Here is a 15,085-nt window from a genome sequence, read left to right as displayed (position 1 = left end):
CTAGAGACAATCTTCAGAGCATGTCAAATCATATCGCATGCCTTATTCTTGACCTCAAGTGTTGCACTCGCTCCCGGCCAAACAAGGTTTGAGTTCATCGCCCAGTGTCATGATCGGTCCTTCCTCCTCAAAGTCCGTCACAAGGCAGGCCAAACAGAGACCCACGAGTAGCCTCCCTGAGCAGAACTGTCCATACATCCAGTGGCCCAGTGCAAGCTCTCCAAACATCTAATGGCCAAGAGCAGACTCTCCATAGATCCAGTGGCCCAAAGCAGACTCTCCAAACATCGAATGGCCAAGAGCAGACTCTCCATAGATCCAGTGGCCCAAAGCAGACTCTCCAAACATCGAATGGCCAAGAGCAGACTCTCCATAGATCCAGTGGCCCAGAACAGTCTCCACACAGCCAGTGGCCCAGAGCAGGTTCTCCACATTCAGGGTCCCAGAACACTCTCTCCATACTCTCCATGGATCCAGTGGCCAAGAGCAGATTCTCTATAGATCCAGTGGCCCGCTGCACACTCTCCACACAGCCAGTGGCCCAGAGCAGATTCTCCAAACATCCACTGGCCAAGGGCAGACTCCCCATGGATCCAGTTGCCAAGGGCAGACTCGCCAGCCAGTGGCCCAGGGCAGACTCTCTCCACAGATCCAGTGGGCCAGAGCAGACTTTCTCCACACATCCAGTGGCCCAGAGCAGACTCTCTGCACAGATCCAGTGGCCCAGAGCAGACTCTCTCCACACATCCAGTAGCCCAGAGCAGACTCTCCACAGATCCAGTGGCCCAGAGCAGTCTCTCCCTATATCCAGTGGCCAAGAGCAGACTCTCTCCACACATCCAGTTGCCCAGAGCAGATTCTCTACAGATCCAGTGGCCCAGAGCAGACTCTCCATAGATCCAGTGGCGCAGAGCAGACTCTCCATAGATCCAATGGCCCAGAGCAGACTCTCCATAGATCCAGTGGCCTAGAGCAGACTCTCCATAGATCCAGTGGCCCACAGCAGACTCTCCATAGATCCAGTGGCCCAGAGCAGACCCTTCATAGATCTAGTGGCCCAGATTAGACTCTCCACACATCCAGGTTCAGTGGCCATAGGTTCAGTGGCCCACAGAGGAGGGAGGAGGATCGGCACAGAGGAGGAAGGAAGATCCGTAAGAAGAGGGAGTGGGGTCCTCACAGTGGAGGATCTTTACAGAGACGGATGTGTACAGAGGTGGGAGGAAGCTCGGCAAAGATAGAGGAGGATCCGTACAAAGGAGGATCTGCTGGGATCCGGGGCCCGAGACTGTAGCGGTCTAGTGGTGCAAGGGGCGTCAGCCAACCCCGGAACACAATTCACACAATGTATCACTCTCTGGCCAGGCGTGGCCAGAGAGCTGAAATAAACGGGCCGGGGTCGCTTGTGCCTTCCGGCCGACACAGTAAGCCAAGTGTGTAGTGTCCCCTTACTGTTGTGTGCCAGTCCAAGCCTACCTCTTTTGTAACCCACCACGACTCACACCGGCACCGAGTGGAGCCGTCACAGAGACCATGGAATGATCTTAGAAGACGTCAGTATGGAACTGAATCTCATCGCACAACTCTCGGTTTAGTAAACTGTTGAACCCGAGCTACACAACCGTGAGTTCCATTTACTGCCAACCCTGAGCGTGGCACGGCCTGAGGAGGGTGGATCTCTGCCCAACCTGAGCCTGGCACGGCCGGAGTGTGGATCTCTGCCCCGCATGAGCGTGGCACGGCCTGAGGAGGGTGAATCTATGCCCAACCTGAGCGTGGCACGGCCTGAGGAGGGTGGATCTCTGCCCAACCTGAGCGTGGCACGCCCTGAGGGTGGATCTCTGCCCAACCTGAGCGTGGCACGGCCTGAGGGTGGATCTCTACCCCGCATGAGCATGGCACGGCCTGAGGAGGGTGAATCTATGCCCAACCTGAGCGTGGCACGGCCTGAGGGTGGATCTCTGCCCCGCATGAGCGTGGCACAGCCTGAGGAGTGTGAATCTATGCCCAACCTGAGTGTGGCACGGCCTGAGGAGGGTGGATCTCTGCCCAACCTGAGCCTGGCACGGCCTTAGGGTGGATCTCTGCCCCGCATGAGCTTGGCACGGCCTGAGGAGGGTGGATCTCTGCCCAACTTGAGCATGGCACGCCCTGAGGTTGGATCTCTGTGTTGTAATTTAACTTATCTGTATTTCACCTTATGGATGTTAGCCCTTCCTTTGTGTCCTTTCCCATTTAGTGTTCCAGAGTGTTAGGTTGTTCTATGCTCTTGCCTTTCCCTATGATTCTAACTTGTGTCAGTTACGAGTTGGGTCAGCTGGGAAGAGGATTACTCCCATCATCTGTCTCAATAAATTATTACGCTGAACACCACTGATTGCTGGTATCCTGCCTTTATTCATTTACAACATTTTGGCGATGTTTGCTGGTAGCTGACCTGATTAGAGGATCCTGCGTCTCAGCTGAAAACAGTGGAGTTCTCCCTTCCCGAGAAACGGATCCTGCGTGCAGTACCTTATCGTCTCTGCTGTCCTCGTAACGTCACATATCAGCCGGATTTTGGGTAACTTTGCAAAATCTGTTTTTAACGTTGTTTACTTGATCTGAGTCGACGTCATTCTTAACGACTCTCTCTCTAGCGCAGCCGCGAGAGCGTCATCAGCAGTGCTCTCGTGATACTCTGACTGCGTCTCGAAGTATCCTAGCATCGTTTCCTGACCCGTGTTACCTGCGCTGAAGCGTCACGTCATCACGCAACGTGCAGCCATTTTGGATCTGATTGTTTACTTCACTCGTATTCCTGGAAGCTTCCCTGCGCACAACAAATAAGATATACGGACTCTGCTCGACATTTATGGTGACTTGAACTATTTAGATGCTTTAGATGGCCAGCAATTTCCTGCTAAGCGCAAAAAGGCATTATTACTAAGCGCTTTGGGAAAAGAGGCACAGCGTATTTTTAAATACTTACCTCAACAGTTGCACTCATCTGCACAATCAGCTCCTGATGAATATACTGATGCCATGTCTCGTCTAGAAATCCGATTTGACAAGGAAGAAAATTTAGTTTTGAATAGATTTAAATTTTATACACATAAACAACGTGCAGAAGAGTGTATTGATGATTTTGTAGCACGACTTAGAGAATTATCTGTTAAGTGTAACTTTGGAGCCATGGCTGATGAGATGGTGAGAGATCAACTAATAGTACAGTGCTATAATAAGAAGATCCAAGAGCGGCTATGGGCAGCCAAAAATCCTTCTCTCAAAACTGCTATTGACCTTGCCAAAGTGGTGGAGCAATCGGAAATATGCACGAAGGAGTTGCATAAATCAACTCCTGTTTCTATTGTTTCTGATTTTACCTCACAAGAATGTTTGGGTTATGATGATGAGTCGGTTGCTGTTTTAAAATCTAAAGGGAAATTTGTCTACAGACAAAAGCAGAATGTGAAGCCTAATGTAAAATTTTGCTCAAGGTGTGGGAGTAACACTCATTCCTCCGATGCAAGGTTTTGTTTTGCAAACAACAAGGAGTGTTTGAAGTGTGGAAAAGTGGGTAATTTTTCTAAAATGTGTTGTTTCAAGGGTAAACAGAAAGTAGCTGTTGTACAAGATGACTGTATAGACTTTCACAGAGATAAAGACACGATTTTAGTAATTGATGAATCTCTTTCAGATGTGAACCTTATTAATGAAAAGAGGGAAATTCGTCCCAAGGCCGAATTTAGTATCAATGGTCATGTTGTCACTTTAATGGTAGACACAGGCTCTAGGTATACAATAATTCCAGAACCTTTATTTAAGAGAGAATGGCCTGATGTCCCATTGTTACAATGTGACATTGTTCCCACTGGGTTTCAAGGTGAACACATAGAAATGTTAGGATATTTTGACGCGAACATTTCTTTTTCAGGCAGAATTATTGATGGGAAGGTATATGTAGCATTAGATGGTCCTCCAATCCTAGGGTGGATTCATCAGTACGACCTTCATATTAGAGTAGACCCTCGTGCTGAGTGTCAAGTTATGGTTGTAGATGATGAATCATTGAATGACATCATGCATAAGTTTGAAAGTGTTTTCAGAAGTGAATTGGGACGACTTGATGGTTATGTCCATAAAATTTTGTTTAAAAAAATGCTATTCCCATTCAGTATAAGCTCCGCAGAGTTCCTATAACTGTTAGAGATGAGGTTAAAGATCTAATAAATTAAATGTTGCAAGGGGGGGTTATAGAACCTGTTGAGGCTTCTGATTGGGTATCCCCGGTCGTGATTTCTCACAAATCGGATGGGAAAATTAGGTTCTGTGTGGACCTTAGGTCCCTTAACAAAAATGTAATTGCAGACACTTTCCCACTTCCCAATATAGGGGAGTTAGTTTCTACTTTGAATGGGGCTAAATTCTTCACTAAACTTGACCTAAAGAGTGCTTACCATCAAATTCGTCTTCATGATGAATCAAAGAGCCTCACAGCTTTCATTACCACTGAAGGCACTTTCCAATTTACCCGTCTCCCATTTAGCCTTACGTCAGCTGCCAGTGTGTTCCAACGCATGGTTACGCAACTTTTTAAAGGCATAGACAGAGCAGTATATTTTCAAGATGACATCTTGATTTTTGGAAAGACTGTGGAGGATCATAACTTCACCCTTAAGGAAGTTCTCTTTAGGATTCAGGAGGCGGGTTTAACTTTACGCAAAGAGAAATGTTCCTTCTTGGTGCCACAGATTGAGTATTTGGGGTATGAAATTTCCTCACAAGGTGTTAAACCTAAGAGGAATCTCTTAGAGACGATACGTTTAGCACCTTGCCCCATTGACAAAGACCAACTTAGGTCCTTTATGGGCCTCATTGAATTTTATTCTAAGTTTGTAAGGAATTTTTCAGACAAGACAGTTGTTTTGAGATCGCTATTGAAAAAAGGTGTAAAGTTTGTATGGAATGATTCTCATGCAAAATGCTTTAATGATATCAAACAAGAGTTGTGTAATGCAAAGATGTTGGCATCTTTTGATGTTAAGCGCATGTCCACTCTAATAGTGGATGCCAGTTCGACAGGATTGGGAGCAGTTCTTTTACAGGAATATGATGAAGATCTGAAAACTGTTGCATTTGCCTCACGCACTTTGTCTCTTTCAGAAAAAAAGTACTCCGTTATCGAGAAAGAGGCTCTTGCAGCTGCTTGGGCTGTACAGTTTTTCCGGATGTATTTATGGGGTACTTGTTTTAAGTTGCTCACAGACCACAAACCTCTTATCAATATTCTCTCTCCTGGCAGTTCTGGTAAAGGTTCTCTTAGACTTGCTAGATTGGCATCTAGACTTCAGGAGTATCAATACGATATTTCTTTCGTCCAAAGTTGGCGTAACATTCAAGCAGATTGTCTATCTAGACTTTCTGTTGACTGTCATGCTAACAGTGATTTGATTCTGCAGGATGATATTGCGATAGCATTTGTGCAAGATGTTTTGTCATTGGGTGTTGGTACTTTTCTCAACTTGATTGGTCCTCTGCCATGTCTCAAGATACTGTTTTGAACAATATTGTAGATATGCTGAAGTTAGGTGTACGTCGTGAGAGTTGTGCCCCTGTTTCTGTTCGTCCTTACATTAAAATCTTGGATGAGTTGTCTTTTTCTGATGGTGTTGTTTTGATGATGCGAGGAGATAAGTTTGTTCCTCCGGTTTCGTTAAGACCTAAAGTTATTGCTTTGGCTCATGAAGGCCATTTGGGACAAACTTTCACTCAACGTAGGGTTAAAACTGTTTTTTGGTGGCCAGCTATGGATGCCCAGATCACTTCTTGGGTTCAGAATTGTTCCTGGTGTAAGAATAGTGAGAAAAGACTTAAGTTAGCTGGTGGTCACACTTGTGGTGAGATTGTTGTTCCACAACGACCTTGGCATAGCATTTCTCTTGATTTTATTGGTCCCATCTCTGAGTTGCCCCTAGATCAGCATTTCACTATTGTTGTTATTGATCTTTTTTCAAAGTGGCTTACTGTGAAATTTGTTCGTGATATAACTACTAATTCCACAATAAAATTTTTGTCTATCTTGTTTTCTGAGGAGGGGTGTCCTCATACTTTGATTACAGACAATGGTACTCAACTCACTTCTGTCGACATGCGTAACTTCTTAGTTAATTGTGGTAGAACACATCACAGGACTTCGTTATACAATCCCCGTGCCAATGGTATTTGTGAGAGGGCTAATAGACTCATCAAGGGGATTATTCAGATGTCTTTGGCTTCTGGTGGATTTTCTCACGATGCAGTTCGTGATATGGTTTGGGCGTATCGGTCTACTCCTCATGAGTCTAATGGTAAGTCTCCTTTTGAGTTGATGAGGGGTAGGCGTCCAGGTACTAAATAGAATCCTTCCTGGTTGAAGTACAAGTCTCTGGGACTTTATGGTGTGACTCAACCTGATGATGCTGTGCGGAAAATTTCCTGTGGTGACCTAGTCAAGGTTAAGCCTGGCAGAGTGAGTAAAGGTTTAAACAAGTTTAGAGGTCCTTATAAAGATAAGCTTTCTTTTCCTGATTATGTTGTTCTTGAGAATGGAGAGCAATGGAACCTTCGGAACGTGGCTTTATTTCAGAAGTGTGGTCTATCTTCTAATTCTATCTCCTTGGGGGATGACTCTCTGGTATCTAATTCTGGTGATTCAGAATTACCTTCAACTTCTGGTTACATGTTATCTTCTTTTGAAAAGGTGCCTTCTATTCCTTCTGTTGTTCCTAGGGAAGAAGGTGGTGGTGATGCTTCTAATGTGTGCCAACAGGTCGTTTCTTTACCTGTTGATGTTTACTCACCTGATGGAGTTTCTTCTGTTGTTAGGGCTCCTAGAACTCGTCGACCTCCTCCTTATTTGAATGATTATCTGTGTTGAGCCTACTTTCTTTCAATGTGACTTGCTTTACTGTTTATTGTAATTCTTTATTGTTATTCATTTGTTGCATTGTTTAAAGGCATAAGATGTGTTGTAATTTAACTTATCTGTATTTCACCTTATGGATGTTAGCCCTTCCTTTGTGTCCTTTCCCATTTAGTGTTCCAGGGTGTTATGTTGTTCTATGCTCTTGCCTTTCCCTATGATTCTAACTTGTGTCAGTTACAAGTTGGGTCAGCTGGGAAGAGGATTACTACTATCATCTGTCTCAATAAATTACAACGCTGAACACCACTGATTGCTGGTATCCTGCCTTTATTCATTTACAACACTCTGCCCAACCTGAGCGTGGCACGGTCTGAGGGTGGATCTCTGCCCCGCATGAGCGAGGCACGCCCTGAGAAGGGTGGATCTCTGCCCAACCTGAGCGTTGCACGGCCTGAGGAGGGTGATCTCTGCCCCCGTGTGCATCCGAGTCCGACTGGATAACAAGGTCCTCGGGGTCACTTTCTCGCCTCACCAACATCCTGATTCTGAGCATCTAGAGGCCTAAAACGGCCCAGGCGGCTTGTAATGTTGTGTAAAACTCTTTAACTAGTTAAAGGAAATATGAATAAAGCTGGTAATGTACAAGGGTCCCTGGGAGTGCCCGTGGCAGGCAGCCTGCGCCCCCTGCACTGGTAAGCCTGTCCGTGGGCAGAATACAGGCCACATAAATATTACATGAAGGCGCGCGGGCCGCTCCGGTGCCACGCTGAGGGCAGCGCATCAAGAATGCCGCATTCAACCTTTATTTAGATGGCGGCGCTCGGAGGCCCAGCGGGGCCGGGTGTCCACGCTGGCAGCCTCCTATCCGCCAGGCCGCACGAATTGAATTACTGGGGCCGGGAGGAGGCGTGATAAACTCTGCTCCGCTCCGTAATCTCATTTCCCCTCACTTCATTAGCGCCATGGGGTAAAGCCCGGGCCCCCCAAGCGCTGGCAAATCAAGGCCGCGGCTCGCAGATCTGAGGCCGGGCGGCAGGACTGCCAGACTCCGCCCCTCCCTGCCCGAGGCTCGTCCCTGTGATCGGAGTCACGAACCGAGCTTACCCGTCCCAGAGCAATGCCGCGCGGCAAGGCAACTCAGCCGGCGAAGGCAGCTGCTGCGGAGCTCCGTCTCCCCTGCAGGTCACAGGTTCACATTCAGGCGAGGTTATGCTATGTTATCAGAGATTTGTATAGCTCTGTCCTGCTGTCAGTAGCAAAACTCAGAGGTAAATCTAATTGGCGCTAATATGGCGAATACCACTTAGATCGGTAAATAAATACAAATAAAAAAGCTCGAAGCATGAAAGCGCAAATCAAACACAAAAAGTGACTGCCGGATGGGGAGCTGGAAAAAAACTGTACGCGAGGGAGAGAGCAATAGGAGGGGGGGGGGGGGGCACATGGAGAGCGCATCTCGTTATTGTCATTCAGTCAATCTAAAGGGTGCTCTTTAGCTGCCTGTTAATAAAGGGTGAGGCAGTAAAGCGCTTACAACAGGCCACACTCCCCAAGACAGGGATCGGCCCATTCTCGAAGGCAGTCTGGAGTACCTAAAAGACAACTCCTGTAGTACTTGTGTGTGCATATTCCGTTGTGAATCACCCCAAACCATCTAAAAAGAGAAATACAGGTGAATATTCCAGCCATAGTTATATACAGGTGGTACAACTAGAAAGGACCGCGCACCTTTGCAATGTGGGAGTAGAACTGGAACATCCAAGTATTAATCAAAGGACCGCAAGCGGAGCCCTGCTTTCTTTATTCATCAATGTCTATTTATTCCGAGTAGAAAGAATGAGGTGCGCTCTGCTGAGAGGGCCTAAAAAGAACTAGCAAAGGGACAAAGCAACAAGCGAGGCCAAGAGAATGGGAATTGGAAGTATTTTATATAGCGCTTACTACGTCCGACGAAGCGCTTTTCGGCGTGTAGAGGAAACATGTCAAAGGAGGAAGGCACTAGGTTAAAAGGAGGTAGTTCGCATTGTGAGAGAGGGTAGAGAAAATAACAAGAGGGGAGCGCAGGACAAGAGACAGAGGAATACAAAGGAGACAACCCAGCCAGAGAGGGGGGAAACCACAGAGAGAGAGAGGAGTGACTGCAGGCAAGGGAGGGGAGTCGAGTCTGCAGGGCGAGAGGGGAGAGGCCACAAGGTGAGAAAGAGGAGACGGAATAAAAGGGTAGTGTGACCAGATTCAGAAAAACAAACATTTTGCAAAAAATGAGACTACAAATTTACATCAACCTGTAGGGCACAGAATGATATAAATAACACCGCTCATCAACTCAAAGACACAGACTACAAGGCACCAAGGGGATACATTAAATGCGTCTTTTAAACTTGTATCATTTGTGTTAATTAAATTGCTTTCCGATAAGAGTTGCCGACAAGTCCTCCCTTTAAATTCATATAAATGAACCTCTCTCGTTTCAGTTGACCCCCTGAAAAATGGGACACGTGCTAAATTTGCCGAAATCTGCCCGGACAGCTCTTCAAAAACCGGGACTGACCCGGCAAATCCGAAACACGTGGACAATATTGAGTTGGGTGACTTCAAGGTACCAGCGATGCGACTACTGAACGAAGGAGACATCAGAACATAGAGTGACAGAGAAGACCACGGGGTGACAGAGGGAAGATCTTAGGATGAGAGGGAAGATCTTGGGATGAGAGGGAAGATCTTGGGATGAGAGGGAAGATCTTGGGATGAGAGGGAAGATCTTAGGATGAGAGGGAAGATCTTGGGATGAGAGGGAAGATCTTGGGATGAGAGGGAAGATCTTAGGATGAGAGGGAAGATCTTGGGATGAGAGGGAAGATTTTAGGATGAGAGGGAAGATCTTGGGATGAGAGGGAAGATCTGAGGATGAGAGAGGGAAGGCCACAGGTCGAGAGATCACAGAGTGAGAGGAGAGGCATCATAGATAGAGATTAGACTGAAGGTGAGAAAGAAGAGAGACTGCAGAAAGACGAGGTTAAGACAAGAGGAAAAGAGAGGTGTAACTGCGGGGCAGGGCTGAGGTGGAGACAGCAGGATAAGAAAGGCAGCAGACTTTAGGGCAAGAGAGGAGAGAATGCAGGGTAAAAGGCGACCGCAGGTTGAGAGTGGGAAGGCCAAAAGATGAAGGAAGACAGGGCAGGGCAAATTACCACTGGGTGACAAAAGAAAGGCTAAAGGCTTAGAGAAGAGACTGCAGGGTAAGAGAGGGGATACCACAAAGCCAGAACGAAGAGACTGCATGGAAAGAGGGGGCGGGCCACAGGGTAAGATAAGCCAATAGCTTTCACATAGGCTTTGCCTATGTTTTAAGCCATGTTGCACAGCAGTGCTGCTGCTGGGCCAAATGGTTAAAAGTTTTCAAATTAAAAAAGTGCTATGACTCAGTCAGCACTGCCTGCGTCATAGCAATTTCTTTAAAAATAAAATAAAATAAAATACATTGGTGGCAGGAGGCATCTGGAAGGGAGTGCGTGCAAGCCGGAGGATGTAGATGCTTCCTGCCCTGCCTTCCAGTCAGCAATAAAAAAAGGCTATACGCACCCAATGCTGGCCACGTCCTAGTGCTTTTAATTTATTTTTATTTTTTTAAACTTTCAGCCATGGAAGCCCAAGCAGTGGAAAGGCATTCGGAAAGGAAGCAGTCATTGGCCATGCTGCATGGGAGGTAAAACATACATCCTAACTGTCACTTAGAAGACTGCACCGACTCTTGCCCCGCCCGGCACATTACCACACTCACCTTCACTGGCGGACACCTACTGGACCCGATTTTCTCCTTGATCAGCAACATCACAGCCAAGAAGCCAGCAACTATGACCTGGACAGACCATGCCCCCGTCAGTTTCAGCAACCCATCCCATGCAACCAGAGGCCTACCACCACCGGACCCATCCACCACAGCTGGAAAAGCATCACAGAAGAGGACCAGGCTATTGCGCCCTCTTCGCGCACCAGCCCAACCACACTTGCAACTTGCCGAAAGCCATCAAAACTCAATAGCGGAATCACTGCATGCGCCAACACCCTGGCTCCCCTCAAGGGCAACTCAGGTGGCAAAAGCCTGACCACAGGCCAGCTGGTAAACCAAACAGCTCAGGCTGATGAAACACTGCAAGCAACTGGAGTGCAAATGGAGACCAAACCAAGACACCACGGAAGAAGACCTCTTCAAATCCGCAGTAAGACACTATCACCAGCAGAGACAGACATAGAGCTTAAGGTCTTGCAGAACACATCAACGCCAACACAAAGACTGGCAGGAAAATCTTTGCCATCATTAAAGAATTCAAGGCGCCTCATACTACCTACAGCAGCATACCCCCTCCCAGACCTTTGCAAGGGAATTCTTCTGAAACGTAATCACCTCCATATAGCACAACTTTGACCCTCAACGGGATGCCATTACCTTCTCAACTCAACTTACCATTACAACTGAAGATCGAAACCTGACCTTGTGGCCCCAGTCACCACCGTCTAAACCACTGCCACCATGAAGACAATACAATCAGAGGCCACATCTGACCCTTGCCCCCACTGCACCTTCACTAAAGGATTCCTATCAATCAGCAAAGCACTAACATCCATCACCAACACCCCCATCGACACAGCCACATTTCTGGACACCTGGAAACATGACATTGTCACAAGCCTGTTCAAGAAACCATACAGACCCATCGCCCCATACTACCTTACCAGGCCAGGTCTTAAAGAAACGAATAAACTAATGCTTCATCCACCACCTTAGCAACCATTGGCTCCTCTATGCCATGCAGTCCAGATCCAGGCACAACCATAGCACACAAACAGCACTCACCGCCACCACAGACAAGACCTGTATGATCCTCGACAGAGGAGACACAGCGGCCCTCATTCTCTCGGACCTCTCTGCAGCATTTGACACGGTCTCACACCGCATCATTAGACGCCGCCTGCAAAAGATTTACATCTCACACCCCATCCTCATTGGGCGCCTGCAAGAGATTGGCATCCAAGGACATGCTCTCTGTTGGATCTACTCTTTCTTAACGGATAGAACACAAGCAGTCAGCCTGGCACCTTACTCCTTGAAAGCCCACAAATTCAGCTGCAAAGTGCCTCAAGGTTCATCAATCAGCCCCACCCTCTAGCCTCTACATGATCCCACTAGCCAATGTTATCCGTGCACACAACATCAACAACCACTCCTACACTGACGACACACAACTCGTACATTCTCCCTCAGGCAAGACCACCAACACAAGAAACAAGTTCACCACCTGCGTGACTAAAGACGCTAACTGAAAGTCAACTCTCAAGCTGTTAAAAAGGGTTCCAAAGACAACCGGTAACCAAAGACCCTTTTATGTTGCCCGGCGGTATCGCCTCTATGACCCACCAATATTAATCAATGAAGAAGCAGGCGCTGGAGACTGGAAGGCGGGAAACGAGGATTTTATTCTCTCCGGAGGAGAACACATCAATTCAGACAGCAAGTATCGTCACGAGGTGCTCTAACCACATCTCCGAGGCCTGGCCTCTTATACACAGGTTTACGAACTTTATTGTATGTAACACATTCTTGCAATGCTTTGAAGTATGAAAGGACATCCTCGGAATCTCCCCTTCAGGCCCGTTCCCACACACATTTACAGTTGGATTCCCCACCCCGGTCACAACAGGTGATAGTTGTCACACAGCAGGGCATTCCGCCGATTCACGGAATGCATGGGGTTGATCGGATCTCATGGGGTGGGGGCTTTGATCGGTTCGGGGGTCTTTTGATGGGGAGGGGAGGCTTCCTACTGTACGGGGTAATAAACAGTATCCGCAGAGCCAGGTGGCGGTCTGGGAACAGGGAAGACAAACGGGGATACAGGAAAAGGGGGTTTGCATCAAAAGGGTTTGAGGCCATGAAAGGAATGAGGGGAGGTGTCGCGCTGGGAACAGGATGAGATTCAGTGGTGAAACTGCGCTGGAGAGGGGTTTATGACCCAAGACATGAGAGAGCGGGGGTTGTCAGTGTGCGGGGGACTGCTTGTGAGGTTGAGAGAGAGAGAGAGAGAGAGAGAGAGAGAGAGAGAGAGAGAGACGCGCTGGCTATTAGTGAGGGGCAGGGAGGCCATGGTGCTCAAAATGGCTGCCGCTTACGCGCACGAATGGGCCTGGAAAGGGGGCAAGATGGCGCCGATAATGTTCACCAAGTTCGAATTTATTTTTCACAGTCCTCCCTTTAACATTTCCAAGACATCTTGCTGGCCTATTTCCTATCTACACCTATATGCAGCAATCACAAGTAAGGGAGAGGGGACTTAGGCAAAGGAACTGCGCATATACATCATTTCATAAACATCACATTGAAAAATCTCATCATCTAGTAAGCGGGTTCATTGTTAAGTTGGTTGCAGGAAAAATCATCATAATGCAATATCAGACTAGAATTACACAGTGAGGGCGTCGGGTACAGATCATAGAATAAGAACTGGTGAGTTATCATATAAGTAAGTCCTTTGTATACAGCGGGTGCATAGTCAGTCCAATGGCGATTGGGAGAGAAAGGAGATACAGTAAAAAAAATGTCAGAGTTCTCGTTGTCCTTTGTCGTCTTCTGTCAGCACTGTTGAGCATCTGGATTACCTATCAACAGAAATGTTCATGTGGATTGAGTCGTTGGAGGTCTGCGGGCAGGGGTACTTTTTGTTTTGTTTCGCCAGGCCCCATAGGAGCAATGCGTTACGGTTTTGGAACAGGTGCACTTTCTTTTGTAGCGCAGAGCATTGATTTGCAATAAAAATGCGATTGTTCCAGAATTGTGAGATCTGTTCGTGTCTTGAGTCTCTGTGATGGGCATTTCCTGTTGCTTCCATCATCTTCAGGGTGTTTGGTAGCGGGCAGAACCACAGACTTTGTTTATTCTTTTCTTCGGGGGCGACCCTTGGTGGAGTTCTAGGTCACCATTCTGGGATTTTACACAGTTCGTGGTCTACTTAGTTGGAGCTCCCTCCCTTCTGACGTAGGGAGTACTCTTCTCTGGGTAGCTCAGTAGGATTTGGAGGAACTTGGGAGTTCGGGTGGAAAGGTGCGGGTGTGAACAGTCCTTATGGTAGGTCGGAGGAAGAGGGGATGGAGCAAGGCCAAGTCGGGAACAGATCAGGGGGAGGCGGAGAGTTTGGCGTCAGGCGAGTCCGTGACCATGTTCAGAGAGCGGGGGCTTTTTGGCATACGTTGATCATAGAGCAGGGGCTTCAGGTCAGCCCTTTCCTTAGCTTTGTTTGAAACAGTGCCCCGTCCTGCGACTCCTTACTGCCGTGGTCTCGCCTTGGCCTCCGTTGCTGATGTTCCACAATCCGCAGTCAGGCCGCGTGCTCCCACATCCGGTCCCTTTCTCCTCCGACAGTGATATCCTTAAATGAGTGTTGAAAAGACAGTCTTTAGAGATTTTGCAGAAAAAGGTAATTACATGAATCTATTTTCTTTCCCAACACCAAGCGACTAGCGTAAGCACTCGCTACATTTGAGATTTTTGCGGCTTACGTATAAACAATTGATGATGGGTTTGCTGGATTCCTTACAACTTCCTTTTGTTGGCTAATTCTTTGACGCTTTGATGATTATTACGTTCATTTGTCATATGTCTATTATAGTAGATGTCAGTTCTTCTGGCAGAGGCCCATTTCCCTAGTACTAGTCTTGAAAGGCTAGGCTGGTCTTCCGGGCCTTGTATTTTACAAAAAGTGCAACGTGCTATTCACCATAGTCCGATAAGCATCCTTCTGAGGGATGAACATAGGCTAAACAAGTCTGCATTACATAAAAACATCCTATTTTCAACCATGCTTACTGCAACAAGTTCTTTCGTTTTTCAATCTAATTTTCAACTTTGCACACATCCTTCTAACTTTCTATATAAATCCTCGCAACCTGGTTACTACAAAAACTCGGGAGGGGTGGTTTGCAATAATTATTAAACTTATCCTCGGGGAGGGAGGGATCTGATGGATACCAAACTGGGAGCATTTTGGGTAGATGGGGGTGTCTTGATCATTTCTTACAGCTTGGGGTACGGAGACAATTTTCAATGGGGATGGTCGCATTACCACAGACGCATTTTTATCATAGGAGCCACTGACAAATAGTTCCCTGAGAGTGGGTCAAATTTAGGGAACCTTAGTCGTCTTACCT

At 47.2% G+C, this 15,085-nt stretch overlaps 1 protein-coding gene across 1 annotated transcript in view; it reads right to left on the bottom strand.

Moving 5' to 3' along the window:
* Positions 1–15,085, bottom strand: part of SKAP1 (src kinase associated phosphoprotein 1) — a 1,438,262-nt gene that overhangs the window by 258,469 nt on the left and 1,164,708 nt on the right. The gene's annotated exons all lie outside the window — the stretch shown is intronic.

Source organism: Lissotriton vulgaris, chromosome 5 (assembly GCF_964263255.1).
Source record: "Lissotriton vulgaris chromosome 5, aLisVul1.2, whole genome shotgun sequence".
Lineage (NCBI taxonomy): Eukaryota > Metazoa > Chordata > Amphibia > Caudata > Salamandridae > Lissotriton > Lissotriton vulgaris.
This window is presented reverse-complemented; position numbering and strand designations above follow the sequence as displayed.